The 14,867-nt window shown below is 41.2% G+C and overlaps 1 protein-coding gene and 1 pseudogene across 3 annotated transcripts in view; both read right to left on the reverse strand.

Annotated features, from left to right (window-relative positions):
- Window positions 1-14,867, reverse strand: part of NSMCE2 (NSE2 (MMS21) homolog, SMC5-SMC6 complex SUMO ligase) — a gene marked incomplete at both ends in the record, with an annotated part of 200,154 nt that overhangs the window by 26,455 nt on the left and 158,832 nt on the right. The window lies entirely within an intron of this gene.
- Window positions 8,286-9,377, reverse strand: LOC311168719 (large ribosomal subunit protein uL22-like; annotated as a pseudogene). Its single transcript has one exon. The product of its transcript is annotated as a large ribosomal subunit protein uL22-like (transcript).

Below are 14,867 nucleotides of genomic sequence, written 5' to 3' on the forward strand. Positions count from 1 at the left end.
CCTACCCCGCCACCCTCCGTCCCAGCTGCTTCCCACATCCGGGTCTCTCCTCCATGCTCATTATCGTCCTTTTTGGTCAGTAATTCTGAGTATTTGACCTCTCTTTCAGGCTCCAACAAAAGCTTCCCTTGGCAGTACAAGACGTGCCCAAGAACCTCAACCACAGCTTCAAAACTTCTTTCTAGTTGCTTCAAGATAGCTCATCACCCTTTTTGGATTGATCTCTCTCCAACGCACTCTGCTTACTGTCTCTGATGCCACATCCCAAGCTCTAAAGGCCTCATCTCAAGATGTCCTTGAAGTGCCAACTCCCAACTAGGGCCTTTCTTGATTAAATATAACACACTGTAACATTCCAACTCTTGAGAAAAAGAATTCTGCTTCAGCATGAGGAGGTGGGAAAACTCTGGTGGGGTCCGGCGACCTGCTCGACCATGAGTGCCATGTGGCCTGGGCTGAAGCGCCAGGCAGACTGAAGTCTCCAAGGCCCTTTGAGGTGGAAGATTAGAGTGTCTGAGCTCAGGGTGCCGGGAGCCTGCACCTCCCACCTATCCATGTTCTGATGCTTTATGAATAACCTTTAGTCGCCCTATCAGTGTTCTGTTGCCGTGGGAACAACCTTCAGGTCCCTCAGCCTCAGCACCCTTCTCAAGGGCAGAGACCATTATCTGGGTAACTCACTTAGCACAGCCCAGAGCTAGCGCTCCAGATAGCACTTCACGCCTGCATTTAGATGACAATCATCAAAGCCGCCAGTGAGGCACAGGCAGCTGCCACTAGATGACTCAGAGGGCTCTGCAAAATGGCTTAATTTAGCACCTTTCAGTTGTCTGGAGAACAGATTCTGCTCAAAGAACGAAGTGAACTGAACACCCTTTTAAACTAATTGAATCTCACAATGGCCCTTTAGGGTCAAGAGTTTTTATCTCTGTGATACAGAAGAGAAAGTACAGACAGAGAGCTTGGCTGGCTTCTCCTGAGCCAGCAGAGGACTCGGCCAGGGAGCAGCAGGAGCAGCTCTGGATGGATTGGGAGGGAGAGCGCTTCCGGGCAGGCCTCTGCCATGAACCGTGTGTTGTCAGCTTGGAGGAGGCTTCCCGGCCTGATTTTCTTTCTTTCTCGGGGCATGGGAACCACAAGGAAAACAATATTAGAAAGACATCGAGATTCCCAGGTCCACGCATGGAGAGTCTCATTCTGTAGGTCTGGCATGGGGCCCGGGACACTTTATTTTCTGTACATGTCCCCCACACAGGGACAAAGGTCTTGGCAGCAGTAAATACCAATGACATTGGATTCACACTTCAGTGTTCCAAGTTCCAAAGCCCATTAGGTCATCCTCTCCTTGTCTCTCTGGAGGAGAACCCAAACTGGACCCTTTCCAAGCTTATTGCATGGAGCTGACCGCATGCATGAGAACCCAAAGAATTTTGAAATCAAAGGTTGGTTCATGAGACTCACAGGGTCAAGTAAAGAGGTAATCATGTCTTGACAGAAATCCAAGCTAAAGTGCAGCAACTCCTCCCTAAGCAAGCTTCTTGTGACCAAAATGGAATGCCGAAGGGGCCTCAGGCTTGCTTGGGCGACAGCAGAAGCTTCTTTTAAAAAGAAAACCTATAATAAAGCTGAATTTACTTGCCGAAGGTGCAGAGATTCAGAGAAAGTCTTATGAGCAAGGGAACTGCTGACCTCAGAATCCAGTTGTTTTGTGAGGTGAACGCTCTTACTGCCTGCAGGCTGACTATGTGCACCAAGCCTCAGGCTAAGCATTTTACACACATCGCCCATTCTACTGACACAGTTTTGACTCATGCACTACTATTCATATTTAAGTAAAAGCCAGAGTACACAGAGCTAGCCAAAGTCGGGTATACCTGACTCCACAGATCAGCAAGGCTACAAGCAATACCTTAATATCGGATGCACTTCAGATCAAAATTTCTAGATTATTGAGCCCAAGATAGGAAAGCTCAGCCAACCGACCAACTTTCTAAAAATCTGTGAATTGGAGACAAAAATATCCCTTTCATAGAACTCTCTCAACTTTGCTTTATAAAGGGGAATATGGACAAACGAGGAGAAGATAATATAAGTAACTTAGGAAATTTGAATCTGATTCGCTTTTTTGATAGTGGTTCGCTTGTCGTGGATGTGCCCTTGAGAGCTAGTTCTTGTATCTGGCTGTGGGTGCCCTATCAACACAGGGAGAATGACAGGAGCTAATGACATGCAGGGATGTTGTGAGAATTAAGTAGATTAAGTCCATGAAGCAGCTTGGATTTCCTCTGAGAAAGGTGCCAAACAAATGAAATATGGAACTACTATTTGCCCTGCAAAAGTTGTAGTTGATGGGTGCTTATAAGAAAGAGTCTGGAGACCAGACCCCCACTGTCCTCTAAATTTGCCAAATTTCACCCTTGCAAATAAATTTGTGATGCTGAGAAGTGTCCCCTGCTATCCCTGGCTACTTCACTGTTAACTGGGGTTTGAAATACAGTAAGCTTGTCCTCCAGCCCCCCAGGGGATTCGGGTTCTGAAACAGAGGCTTCTTACAACATGGGCTGATCTGGCAGGTAGTCACAGTGTGTTATTAGAAAATAGTCACAGAAACAGGTATGGAAAGAAGTTGGCTGTTTCCTGTGAAACAGTAAAGAAATAAATATGTATCTTTTAAACATCCACAAGGAGAAAATGTGGTGTTCAGCTTTGACCTGCCGAGTTTTCTCACCCTTTCCGAGGTTGTTCTCTCCCATCACCAGGCACCTGACATTTACACAGTGTTTTACAATCTTTTTTATTATCTAATGTCCACAAGCACCCTAGGAGGGAGGGGCCTGGGTACTGATAACCATTTTACAGGTGAGGAAAGAGCCACAGACGTCTAATGGCTTGTTCAAAGTGATGAGAAGCCTTTCTTCCTCAATATAATGACGGGACCACCTCTTTCAGGGCATGTGCACAGACACAAAAGCATACTGCCTTGAGGGAACAGGGGCTTCTCTCTCAGTGGACTTGGTGTTATATTCAAATGGAAAGGCGCCCATGGCCATCTACCCAGATAGCGGGGAGCACGCAGGCTCAGGGCCCCTGGTACCTGTGTCAGGAGGGCCGCCACTCATTCAGGCCTGAGACTCGCAGGCTTCCCATAGCCACGGTTCCTACTTGCTGGGACTTGAAAGTCTGAAGGGTCACGTCCACTTTCTGCTTTCTTTAGCACCCAGCAGCCACTCAAGGCTGAAGCAACGAATGTCACAGGCGTGGAATTCAATCTAGAAGCCTCCAATGCAGGCTTATCATTTGGTGCATGAATTCCTCAGACCTTTATTTTTTACTTTTTTATAAAAGATTTATTTTATTTATTTACGCATATAGGAACTGCGGTGTAGGTCAGAAGTGCGAGGGGTGAAAGATTCACCAGAGACAGAGTGGGGAGCAGAACAAGCAGATGGACTGAAATACACTGCTGAGTGGAGCAGCAGGCGAGACAAAAGAGGTGTGCTACGCCATGTGGGTCAGCTCCCTGTCCGGGGATTGGGGCTTGAACCCAGGCCACAGTGGCTGGCGATAGCTGGATAGTGCTGAGACTCTAACCCCTGCGCCAGCAGGGAGGCCCGCCCCAGACCTTTAGAGCAGATGAGTGTTTCCTGAGGCTAGCCTTCCTCCCTGAGGTTTAAGGTGGTCAATAGGGCAGTGGGGCAGATCTCTTTCATGGGGGCTCAAAAAGCTCTTTCTGTTTTGCCCCAGCGAGAGAGCAGATTTTTTCCCATGCCTCCGAAAGCTACGTCATCAGCTCCCAGTGCCCTGACTTTGGGCTCTAACCCCTAACCTCTCTGATCCAAAGATCAAGAGCTGTAGATAGTGGTAGTTCTTTTAGAGGGGCCTGGGGAGAAGTGGGAATAAGAACCTCTCTTACTACTGCTATTGCCACCACACCTATCCCCGCCCCCATGTCACACACCAGTGCTCTAACTACCCGCTGGCCCTGCACTAGGCAAACCATTGGCCTGAATAAGCCCAATTCAGTGAAGCAGGTTACACATAGTACACCCATTTTACAGATAGGAACCTGAGGTGCAGAGCATTAAACTCACCCACTTTCACAAAGCTAATAAGTCTGGCCCTTGGGCCACACTGGATACCACTCTCTACACCCTGATGTGGTCACAGGTAAAAAACAGCCTCCAGACTCTCCAAGTGTGTCCAGGGTGTTGGAACATGCCAGACAGGTGTGTTGCCAGAGAATCAGATCACCTGGCAAGGGGGTTGTCTATAATCAAAGGCAGATGTGGATTCCAAGGAGAGATCAACATAAACACCTAACCCTGAATGTCAACACAGCACAGTATTTGTTCAAAAGGAAATGTTCTTGTTAACTAAAAAGAAAGGAAACAGGATATCAAAACACAATGGCAATTCAAAGGTTTGGTGGTGGCTTTGAAGGAAGAGCCCAGATGAGGGGGCCAGCCCTGCGCACAGCTGAGGGCGCCTGCCCCCCAGGCCGAGGGGATCTGGGGCACAGCAGTAAGGTTGCCCCGGGGCTGTTAACACTTCCAAGAACAGCTTAAATCTTGTCTCACTGTCAGAAACCATTAAGAAAGGACGCCCTGCTGTGGACCAGGCTCAGGCTGGTCTTGCTGCACTTGAGACTAGGCTTCCACCAGCATGTTCTGAGTTCCGAAGCCCTCTTTGATGTTTCTGCAACTGGACTGAAGAGTGAGATTCTCAGAATCTACATTTGCAGCATGAGCTGGGGTCAGGAGCTCTGACCCACTAAAGCAGTAACTAGATGTCTCCTCATCTGGGCTGGGCTGGGCTGACCTGGGACATTACTTCTGGCTACATTTATGACAGGACTCCCCTACTACCCCTCAAAGGAAAACTAGAAAAAAGAAAAGCACCAGAAATTGGGAAACTGGTTGACTGTGATTAATGGAAAGGCTGATACTGTTTCTGACGAAACACTGTTGAAGGATAATCCTATCACTCATTCATGCCAGAAACCAAGCAGTAAGTTCAGATCTTGTGCAGCAGCCTCTGAATCACATGGAGGATTCTCAAGACCACATTGTGAAAAATCCCTGAGTCGGCCCCTCAAGGGAAGACTACTCATCACCCACCTCTGGCTGGCAGCTAATCAAGTTCCCAAACCAGCAGGCTCAGAGTGCAGCTTTTCTCCAGTGAAAAAGTGTCTTGAGATCCTCCATGTATGGCACAAACCCCGTGCAGGAGCTCCAGGGGTTCAGTCAATTACTCCTTCATAGCTCGCCATGTGCTTCTATAGACATTTCCTGAAGCTAACACGAAAGACATGGAAATTGATCCTGTAGTGGGGATGTTAGTTATTCTACTTAGCTCCAGCTCACCTTGTACCAATGCACGACTTATACATCATTTAGGAATCTCTTCTAAAGACAGACACAATGTGAAATGCACCTACGATCGGGTTCATAAAATGAAACTTGTGGGTATGCTTCTGACGGTCAAAGTCAACATCACAACTAAAAAAAAATTACTGAAAGAATCTGTAAAAAAGACTCCAGTGAGGAGTTTATGGGTGATATCTACCTCTTAAAAGCAACTATCCAACCTGGAAAACTGGTTATTTCTTCAAAAGTCAGTCTCATTAAGCAAAGAGTTTTTAAACATGAATTTCCTTGTGCTATAACCACACCCATAATGATGACAGTTCTGGAATATGGCAATGTTTCATTGAGGAGGAGTTCTCCTATACAAGCTAATCTCAAAAAATCCAAAGGGAGTTCCCAAATGACCATTAATCCATCCAGAAGCACTTAGAGATACTGAAAACCTTTGTGAACCCATTCACGATAATCCCTATGATAATTAGTTACCTAATATGGTTCTGCCTTTAAGTCCTTCAACAATTATATACATTAATTGTGTGATTACTTAAACCATATTGCAGAAGTGGGGTCCTACAGGTCAAATGTTCAAGTTGCAATATTCCTAAAGAAATCTTACTCTCAGCATTTTTTATTTCCTTACATTCTATGTGCAAAGCTTTTGGAAAATACTTCTATCTAACCTCCTTAAGTTCTGCACCTGCTCTCTTGTAATATGGCTGTAGCACTCACAAACTACTAGAAGTCTGTTTTTTAGCTCAATAAAGGGTCTTTTGAAAAATACTGCTTTCTTCAGTTCAATTAGGAAATAGAGCATAAATTATTTTAGGAAAAACCCATAAAATCAAGTTCTTAACCAAGAATAATCTTTAAAAGACCCCTAAAAAGATGACATTCTATAATGATTCAGAAGAATAAAAATCCTAGATTATATTTAAATTGTATTGCATCATTCAAATGAAAATTACATTCAATCAACAATTATATTTCAACTGATACTGCTCAAATATTGCATTTCTCTTCTCTATAGTTTTTAAACCAGTCTTCTTTTTAAACACATTAAACAACTGTGCATGCATCTGGTTAAAAAAAAATTCAACAGGGCCTCCCCTGGTGGCACAGGCAGTTGAGCGCAGCGCTGAGAAACTGTCTGCAGCTTCTGTAGAGCTGGTTCGATCCCGGCGTGCCGGCCAGCGAGGATCCCATATGATGCAGCAGACCTCTCCTGTCTCGCCCGCTGCTCCCCATCAGCAGTATATTTCATCAGTCTGCCTGTTCTGTTCCCCGCTCTGCCTCTGGTGAATCCTCTCACCCTCCCGTGCATCTGGCCTGTACCCTGGTTCTTGTATAAATAAATCAATCAATCTTAAAAAAAAAATTCAATAGAAGTGAATAAAATGAGAAGTAAAAGCCTCTGTCCACAAACTCACAATCCCAATCCTCAGAAGTAACTACTGCTAGGTTTTATATACGCTTCAAGAAATCCCTTTCTCTCATACACAGTAGTATCTATATGTATAAACAATATAAGCACACATACACAGTTAAACCTTTGAACTTCCACTTATAAGCAGATCTACTTGTAAGCATACATTAACTTCTGGCATCAATAAATCTAGTACATGGTATAAATATATTTTCCCTTCCTTATGATTTTCTTCATAACACTTTCTTTTCTCTAGCTTACTTACTGTAAAAACATAGTATATAATATACAAAATATTTGCTGTGTTTATGTTATTGGTAAGGCTTTTTGGTCAATAGCAGGCTATCAGTAGTTAAGTTTTTGGGGATCAAGTAATATGCAGATTTTTTTGACTGTAGAGGGGGTTGGTGACCCTAACCGCCATGTTGTTCAAGGATAAACTGCACGTACATTCATAATGCATGTATTTGCATACTCGTAGTATATACAAACACTCATACATATTACACATACACAGAGTATTTGTATACACAGAGTATTGTGTATGTACAATATGTAAATAGGCCTATTTTTCATTCAAAAAGGAATTATGTCAAATAAGTTCATATATATTATTTGGCACCATGCTTTTTATACCTACTAATATATTTGGGGGAATCATTTCATATTGGCACATACACGTGTAGTTCATTTTTAAAAATAGTTGCTTAATGTTATTTTTATAGTCATCTAGAATTCATTTATTAGTGCTCTCATATTAACATATAGACAGCTTCCTGCCCCCTCTTTTAAAAAATATTTAATTTTTTTATGCATACAAGAACTAGGGTGTAGGCCAGAGGTCAGGGGGTGAATGAATTTACTAGAGACAGAGTGGGGAGCAAAACTGGCAGATTCACTGAAATACAATGCTGAGGAAAGCAGCGGGCAAGACAGGAGAGGTCTGCTGCACCATGTGGGTCAGTTCCCTGGCCTGGTATCGAACTCGTGCTGCAGTGGCTGGCAAAAGCTTCATACTACTTCATACTACAGGGGAGACTTTAACCCCTGTCCCACCAGAGAGGTCCCCTGCCTCCCTCTTTTACTGAGGCATAACTGACATAAATTGAACTGACATTTGAAGCATATACTTTGGAAAGTCTGATATACCTAAGCATCTACATCATCACTACAAACAAGGTAAGTGAACATAACATCAATCACCTCCCCAAATTTCCTTGCTCCCAGGGTAATTCCTCTCTCCCACACCTTCTTGATCCCCTTCCTCACCCCCAGTTAACAACTGCTCTGTTTTCTGATGTTTTAACCAAAATAATGAATTTTATATATAAGGAGTGATACAGTATGCTCTCTGTCTAGTTCCTTGCTGTAGAAGTCAGTAATAATTTGCTCTGGCTTTTTTGCTGAGTATTACTTTCTATGACTTTAATATTACTTTCTATGGCTCTATCACAGAATGTTTATACATTCGTCACTTGAAGGACATTTGTGTTGTTTCCAGTTTTGAAGGATTTATAAAATAAAAAAAAAAACATGAAGGATTTATAAATAACATTGTAATGAACAGTTGTGTAGTACAAGTCTTTGTGTGGGATACGCTTCCAGTGCTTTTAGTATAATACATAGGAACAGGATGGCCGGGGCATACACAGACTTATGTTTAACCTTTATTATCTTTTTTTTTTTTTTAAGCATTTTTTTTTTTAATAGAGGCATGTTTTTATTATTTTATTTATTTATTTATTCGTTCGTTTTGTTTATACATGCACTGGGTACAGTCAGAAGCACGGGAGGGTGAGAGAATTCACCAGAGCCAGAGCGGGGAGCAGAGCAGGCAGAAGGACCGAAGTACACTGCTGAGGGGAGCAGCGGGCGGCAGGAGAGGTCTGCACGCCATGCGGGACCCTCCTCCGGTGGCCGGGGAGCAGCCGGGGATCGAACCGGCGCCACAGAGGCCGCGGGCAGCTTCGCAACCCAGCGCTCAACCGCTGCGCCACCAGGGAAGCCCCCTTTATTATCTTTTAATGTTTGGCTTTTTATTTTTTATTTTTTACTTTTGCTTCCTTTTATTTTACGTTGAACTTATTCCCTTGCCAAAAGTTTTTGTTTCTTCAGTTTCTTCTGGGATATCTTTTTCTTCTATGTTACCTCCTCTTCTGGTTTAGGAACAATCTGCTCTTTTTCAGTAAGGATCATCTCAATGTGGCAGGGGGAGCTCATGTATGGGTTAATCCGACCATGAGTTCTGTAAGTTCTGTGACGCATCTTAGGGGCTTTGTTCACCTGGATGTGCTCAATGACCAGAGAATCTACATCTAAACCCTTAAGTTCGGCATTACTCTCTGCATTTTTAAGCATGTGCAGTATTTGGCCTGGGCACACCTACCAATGCCACCATTGTAATGACGGAATGGCACACACTGCTTCTGTAGAGTGACATCCTTTAGATACTTGGTAGTTTTTCGGATATGAATACCCTTGATGGCCTGGGCAGTTTCACGAGTGTTCTTAAAATGAACACGGAGATTTGAACCCCTTGATTTGCATGACTTTGTAGGATTTTCTGGGTCAAGTGAGTAGCGAACCATTTTCAGAGATCACTAAGGCCGCTTACAGGAAAAGGCTGTTTGGCTTTTTAAAAAAGATTTTACATTATTTATTTTTGCATAGATTAACATGGGCATAGATTATTTTGCATAGATTAACAGGGGCATACCTCTGGGTACAGGGGGGAAGAGGATTGACCAGAGACAGAGTGGGGAGCAGAGCAGGTGTATTCACTGAAACACACTGCTAAGGGCAAGATAGGAGAGGTCTGCTGCACCATGTGGGTCAGCTCCTTGGCTGGATATCCAGGATCAAATTCAGGCTATGGAGGTGATAGCCCTGAGACTTAAACCCCAAGCCACCAAGAAGGCCCTTTTAATGTTTGGCTTTTAAAAAACTGTTGAACTGCTTTCCAAAGTGGTTATAACATTTTACATTATTACCAATGGAGTAAAAGAAGTTACTTCATATTCTTGCTAAAACCTGCTGTGATCATCTTTTTTGTTTTTTTCAATTTTAGTCATTCTACAGGTGTATAGTGGTATCTCATTCTACAGGTGATTAGGTATAGTATTTCTCTACCGACTAAGTTGAGTATCTTTATATGTGTTTATCACCTGTCTACTGTATTTGAGTGTCTGGTTACTTCAGTATATTCTGTTTAATATCATTTCAAAATCTTTTTTCTATTTGTATTGGATTACTTTTTTTTAAAAGACTTTATTTATTTATTCATGCATACAAGAGCTGGGGTGTAGGCCAGAGGTGCAGGGGGGTGGGAGGTGAAAGGATTCACCAGAGAAAGATCTGGGAGCAGAACAGGCGATCTACTGAAACACACTGCTGAGGGGAGCAGCGGGCGAGACAGAAGTCTGCTGCATCATGTGGGTCAGTTCCCTGGCTGGGGATCTAATTCGTGCTTCAGTAGCTGTGGAGAGCTTCATAGTGCTGAGACTTAACCCCTTGCGCCATCAAGGAAGCCCTGGTTTGCTTTCTTATTAATGAATTTTGAAAGTTCTTTTTGGATACAAATCCTTTATTAGATTTGTGATCTGCAAGTAACATTTTCCTTGTATGTCACTTGTCTTCTCATTCTGCTAAAAATATCTTTTAAAGAGCAGAAAATCTTAATGATGAAGTCTAACTTCCTTTATGTGGTATCTAAGAAATGGTTGTCTGAACCAAAGTCAAGTTTCTCCTATGTTTTCCTTAGAACTTCTATGGTTTTAGGTTTCACGTTCAGATGCATGACTCATTTTAAGGTAATTTTTATACATGGAGTGGGAAATGAATCAAAATTTATTTTTAAAACATACAGATCTCTAATTCTTACAGTCTATTCATTGAAAAAGGCTATCCTTTCTCCACTGAATTGTTCTGTATGTCTGTGGTAAACAACAGAACTGCCTTTGCACAATTGTGGATAACTAACTGTCTGCCTATGTATGGGTTTATTTCTGGAATCTATTCTGTTCCATAAATCTGTTTAACCATGTCTTTCTTACTATACTGCCTTGATTACTATAGATTTATTAGTCTACTAGCTTTTTTAAATAGATTCAATTGGAATTTCTGCATATTACCTTCAAACAAAGACATTTTACTATTTTCTGACTATTTTATTGTTTTTTCTTGCCTTATTTCAATTGCTAGAATTCCCTAGAGTAGTGCTGAATAGAAGTGGTGAGAATAGATATCCTTTCTTATTTCCTCAGAGGACAAACTGTCAGCTTTTCACCATGAACTATGATGTAAGGTTTAGCTTTTTCACAGGAACCCCACTATTAGTTTTAAAGACTACCTCTCCTCAGAGATAAAATTAGTTTTTAAAATTGAAAATTTTAAATTAAAATCAATATTGGATTTTACCAAATGCTTACTGTGCATCAATTGAGGTGATTATAATATGACTGTTCTCTTTTTTTTTTGGGGGGGTGTCTGTTAATATGGTAAATCACAGTGATCAATTTTCAAATGTCAAACAAACTTTGCAATCCTTAAAAAAAAACCCACTTGGTCATGATGTATTATTTATATATATATAGGTATATTTTCCTTGTAGTTCTATCAGTTTTGTTGCATGAATTTTGAAGCTTTGTTATTAGGTCCATCAATATGTCATCTTGATGAACTGACCACTTCATTATTATAAAATGATCCTATTTATCCCTAGCAATAGTCTTTGCTCTAGAATCTATTTGCCTGATTAATATGTCACAGCTTTCTTTTGACTAATATTACCATGCACCTCATTCTTTTAGTATACTTGTGTCTTATGTAAGCTGGGTTCTTAGAAGTAGTATAAAATTGAATCTTGCTTTAATATCCAGTCCAATAATAATATATTTTAACATCTATGCTTAGACCATCTACACTTAATGAATACTGACATTTTGGTTTCAACCTATCATCTTGCTATTTGTTTTCTTTTTGCCCCATCTGTTCTTTATTCTTTAGTTCCTCTTTTTTTTTTTTTTTCTTTTGAGGGGTGGTGATGGTCTTTAACTTTTGGATTGCATATTTCTTATGATGGCATTTTATCTTCTTTGTAGGATTACTAGCTATAATCCTTTGTTGTGATAGTCCAGTGGTTACTTTAGACTATATTACATATCTTTAACTTATCAGACTGCCTTCTAGTGATATACAGCTTCCTGTATAAGAGAATCAAAACAGTATACTTCGGTTTCTTGATTCCATGTTATTGTCATATATTTTACTTCACCATATGATACAGAGATTATTGTTTCTGCTTTAAAAAAACAAAAGTGGTCATCTAAAGTGGTTGAAAGGAAAAATATATTCATGTATACCTATATAGTTATCATTTATGTTGTTTTTTATTTCTTTGTATAGATCCAAGTTTATATCTAATTATCATTTTCTTCTTGAAGAGTTTCTTCTAACATCTCTTGTAATGACCTGCTGGTGATGAATTAGCTTACATTTTGTATTTCTAAAAATGTCTTGACTTCAACTTTTTTTTTTTTTTAAAGATTTTTTTTCCCTTGGGTATAAAATGCTAGATTCAGGTGTTTTTTGTTTTTTTTTTTTCTGTTTTTTTTTTTTCTCTTAAAGATTTTGTTTCATTATTATCTGGTTGCATTATTCTTAACAAGAAATGTGCTGTCAACTCTATCCTTGTTGTTCTGTGTATGTCTTTTCCCCTTCCTTCCAATTGCTTTTTTTTTTTTTATAGAGGCATGTTTTTTATTTATTTATTTATTTGTTTGTTTTCTTTTTTTAATTTTTTTTTATAGAGGCATGTTTATTTATTTATTTATTTGTTTGTTTGTTTGTTTGGTTTTTGTTTATACAAGCACTGGGTACAGTCAGAAGCGCGGGAGGGTGAGAGAATTCACGAGAGCCAGAGCGGGGAGCAGAGCAGGCAGAAGGACCGAAGTACACTGCTGAGGGGAGCAGCGGGTGGCAGGAGAGGTCTGCGCGCCATGCGGGACCCTCCTCCGGTGTCCGGGGAGCAGCCGGGGATCGAACCGGCGCCGCAGAGGCTGCGGGCAGCCTCGCAATCCAGCGCTCAACCGCTGCACCACTGGGGAGGCCCTCCAATTGCTTTTTAAGATTTTCCTCTTATTACCTGTTTTAAGTAGCTTAAGTATAATAGTCTTGGTATTGTTTTCTTCACATTTCCAGTGCTAGAGTTTGCTGGCTTTCTATCTATGGGTTTATCGTTTTCATCCAATTGGGAAAATTTTCACCCATTACTTCTTTAAATATCTTTGCATTTTACCCTGTACTTTCCTCTTTTGGGAACTTCAATGACACCTATGTTTGACACCCTCCCCCCCCCAACTTGTTCCACAGTTCACTGGTGCCCTAGTCATTATTTAAAAGTCTGATTTTGTCTGGATAACTTTCACTGATGTTAACCAGTTTATTCACCGTTTCTTCTGTGATTAACTATACTGTTGTTAACCCCTTCCAGTGAGTTTTTTTAAAAAAAAATCAAGGCCTTCCCTGGGGGCACAGGCAGTTGAGTGCAGCACTGTGAAGCTGTCTGCAGCCTCTGCAGCGCTGGTTCGATCCCGGCCAGCCAGCAAGGATCCCACATGGCGCGTTAGACCTCTCCTGCTTCGTCTGCTGCTCCCCTCAGCAGTGCACTTTGTCAGTCTGCCTGTTCTGTTCCCCGCTCTGTCTCTGGTGAATCCTCTCCACCTCCCGCGGATCTGGCCTGTACCTCAGTTCTTGTATAAATAAATAAATCTTAAAAAAAAAAAAATACCAGCCTCTAGCTGAACAATTGTTTTAATGCCCTTGCCTACTTACTTTTATATCTATGTCAATTATGGGTCAGTTTCAATGGGCTGAGTTTTTTACCCCTCATATGGGCTGTACTTTCCTGCTACTACGCTTGCCTGATAATTTTTGATTGAATACCAGGCATTGTGAGATGATGTTTATTTTTATCTTGTTATAAACATTCTTGAGTTTATTCTGGGATGCAGCTAAATTAATTAGAAACGGATTGATTTCTTTGGACCTTGCTTTTAAGATTTCTTCAAGATGACCAGAGCTGAATTTAATCTAGGGTTAATCCATCTCTACTACTAAGGCAAATCTTTAACTAGTGTCCCTGAATTATGAAATATTTTTCCTTTCTGACTAGAGAGAACAGACACTATACCTCTGGGTGAATTCCAGCACTATTCTCTCTAATCTCTCCTTAGCCTCGGGTTGTTTCTTCGCATGCATGTGCTCATCTGTACTCAACTCAATCCTGAAAGGAGACCTCCTTGGGTCTCCAGATTCCTGTCTTTGTCGGAGTTCTGCATCAGTCTAGTCATCATGGCTTGCCTCCTCAAATCCCTGGACATCTACAATCAGGGAGACCACAGGACTGATGTTCTATAGCTTTGGACTATTGCCTGGAGATTTTCTCCAGGCAGAAAGCTAAAGAAATCATGGGGTTCACTTTGTTTCCTGTCTTCAAAGATCACTGCCTTCTGATGTGATGTCCCAGGTCTTGAGTGTTATTGTTTTATATATTTTGTCTATTTTTTCTTTTTGTTTGTTTTTCTAGGTGGGAGGTTAAATGTGACCCTGATCAGATGCTGAAGTCTTGCTTCTAGCTTTTGGTCTATTTAATAGATGTTGTAAGAAACATCACTGTACACATACCTTTGGTTCAACACGAGGCTCCATCTGTGGAGTAAATTATTTAAGGTGTCATTATTAAAGAATAGGTGCATTTCAAATGCAGACGATTTTGGCCAAACTGCCCTCCAAAAAGGCGCTCGATAACACTGATTACTATCAAGTATTACACATCTTTACTACTTTTATAGGGCAAAAAATTATTTTATTTTCCTTTCTTTTGTAATTTTAAACATCTTACATGCTTACAGGTAACTGGAATTGACTTTTTCCAGAATTGCCTATTTATGTCCCTGGAATTTTTAGAAAATTGATCGTTTTGATTTGGAAAAATTTGTGCTGGAAACTAACCCTCTGATTTGGAAAAATTGATCGTTTTGATTTGGAAAATTGATCGTTTTGATTTGGAAAAATTTGTG

This window comes from Talpa europaea (assembly GCF_964194135.1).
Source record: "Talpa europaea genome assembly, chromosome: 3".
NCBI classification, from domain to species: Eukaryota; Metazoa; Chordata; class Mammalia; order Eulipotyphla; family Talpidae; genus Talpa; species Talpa europaea.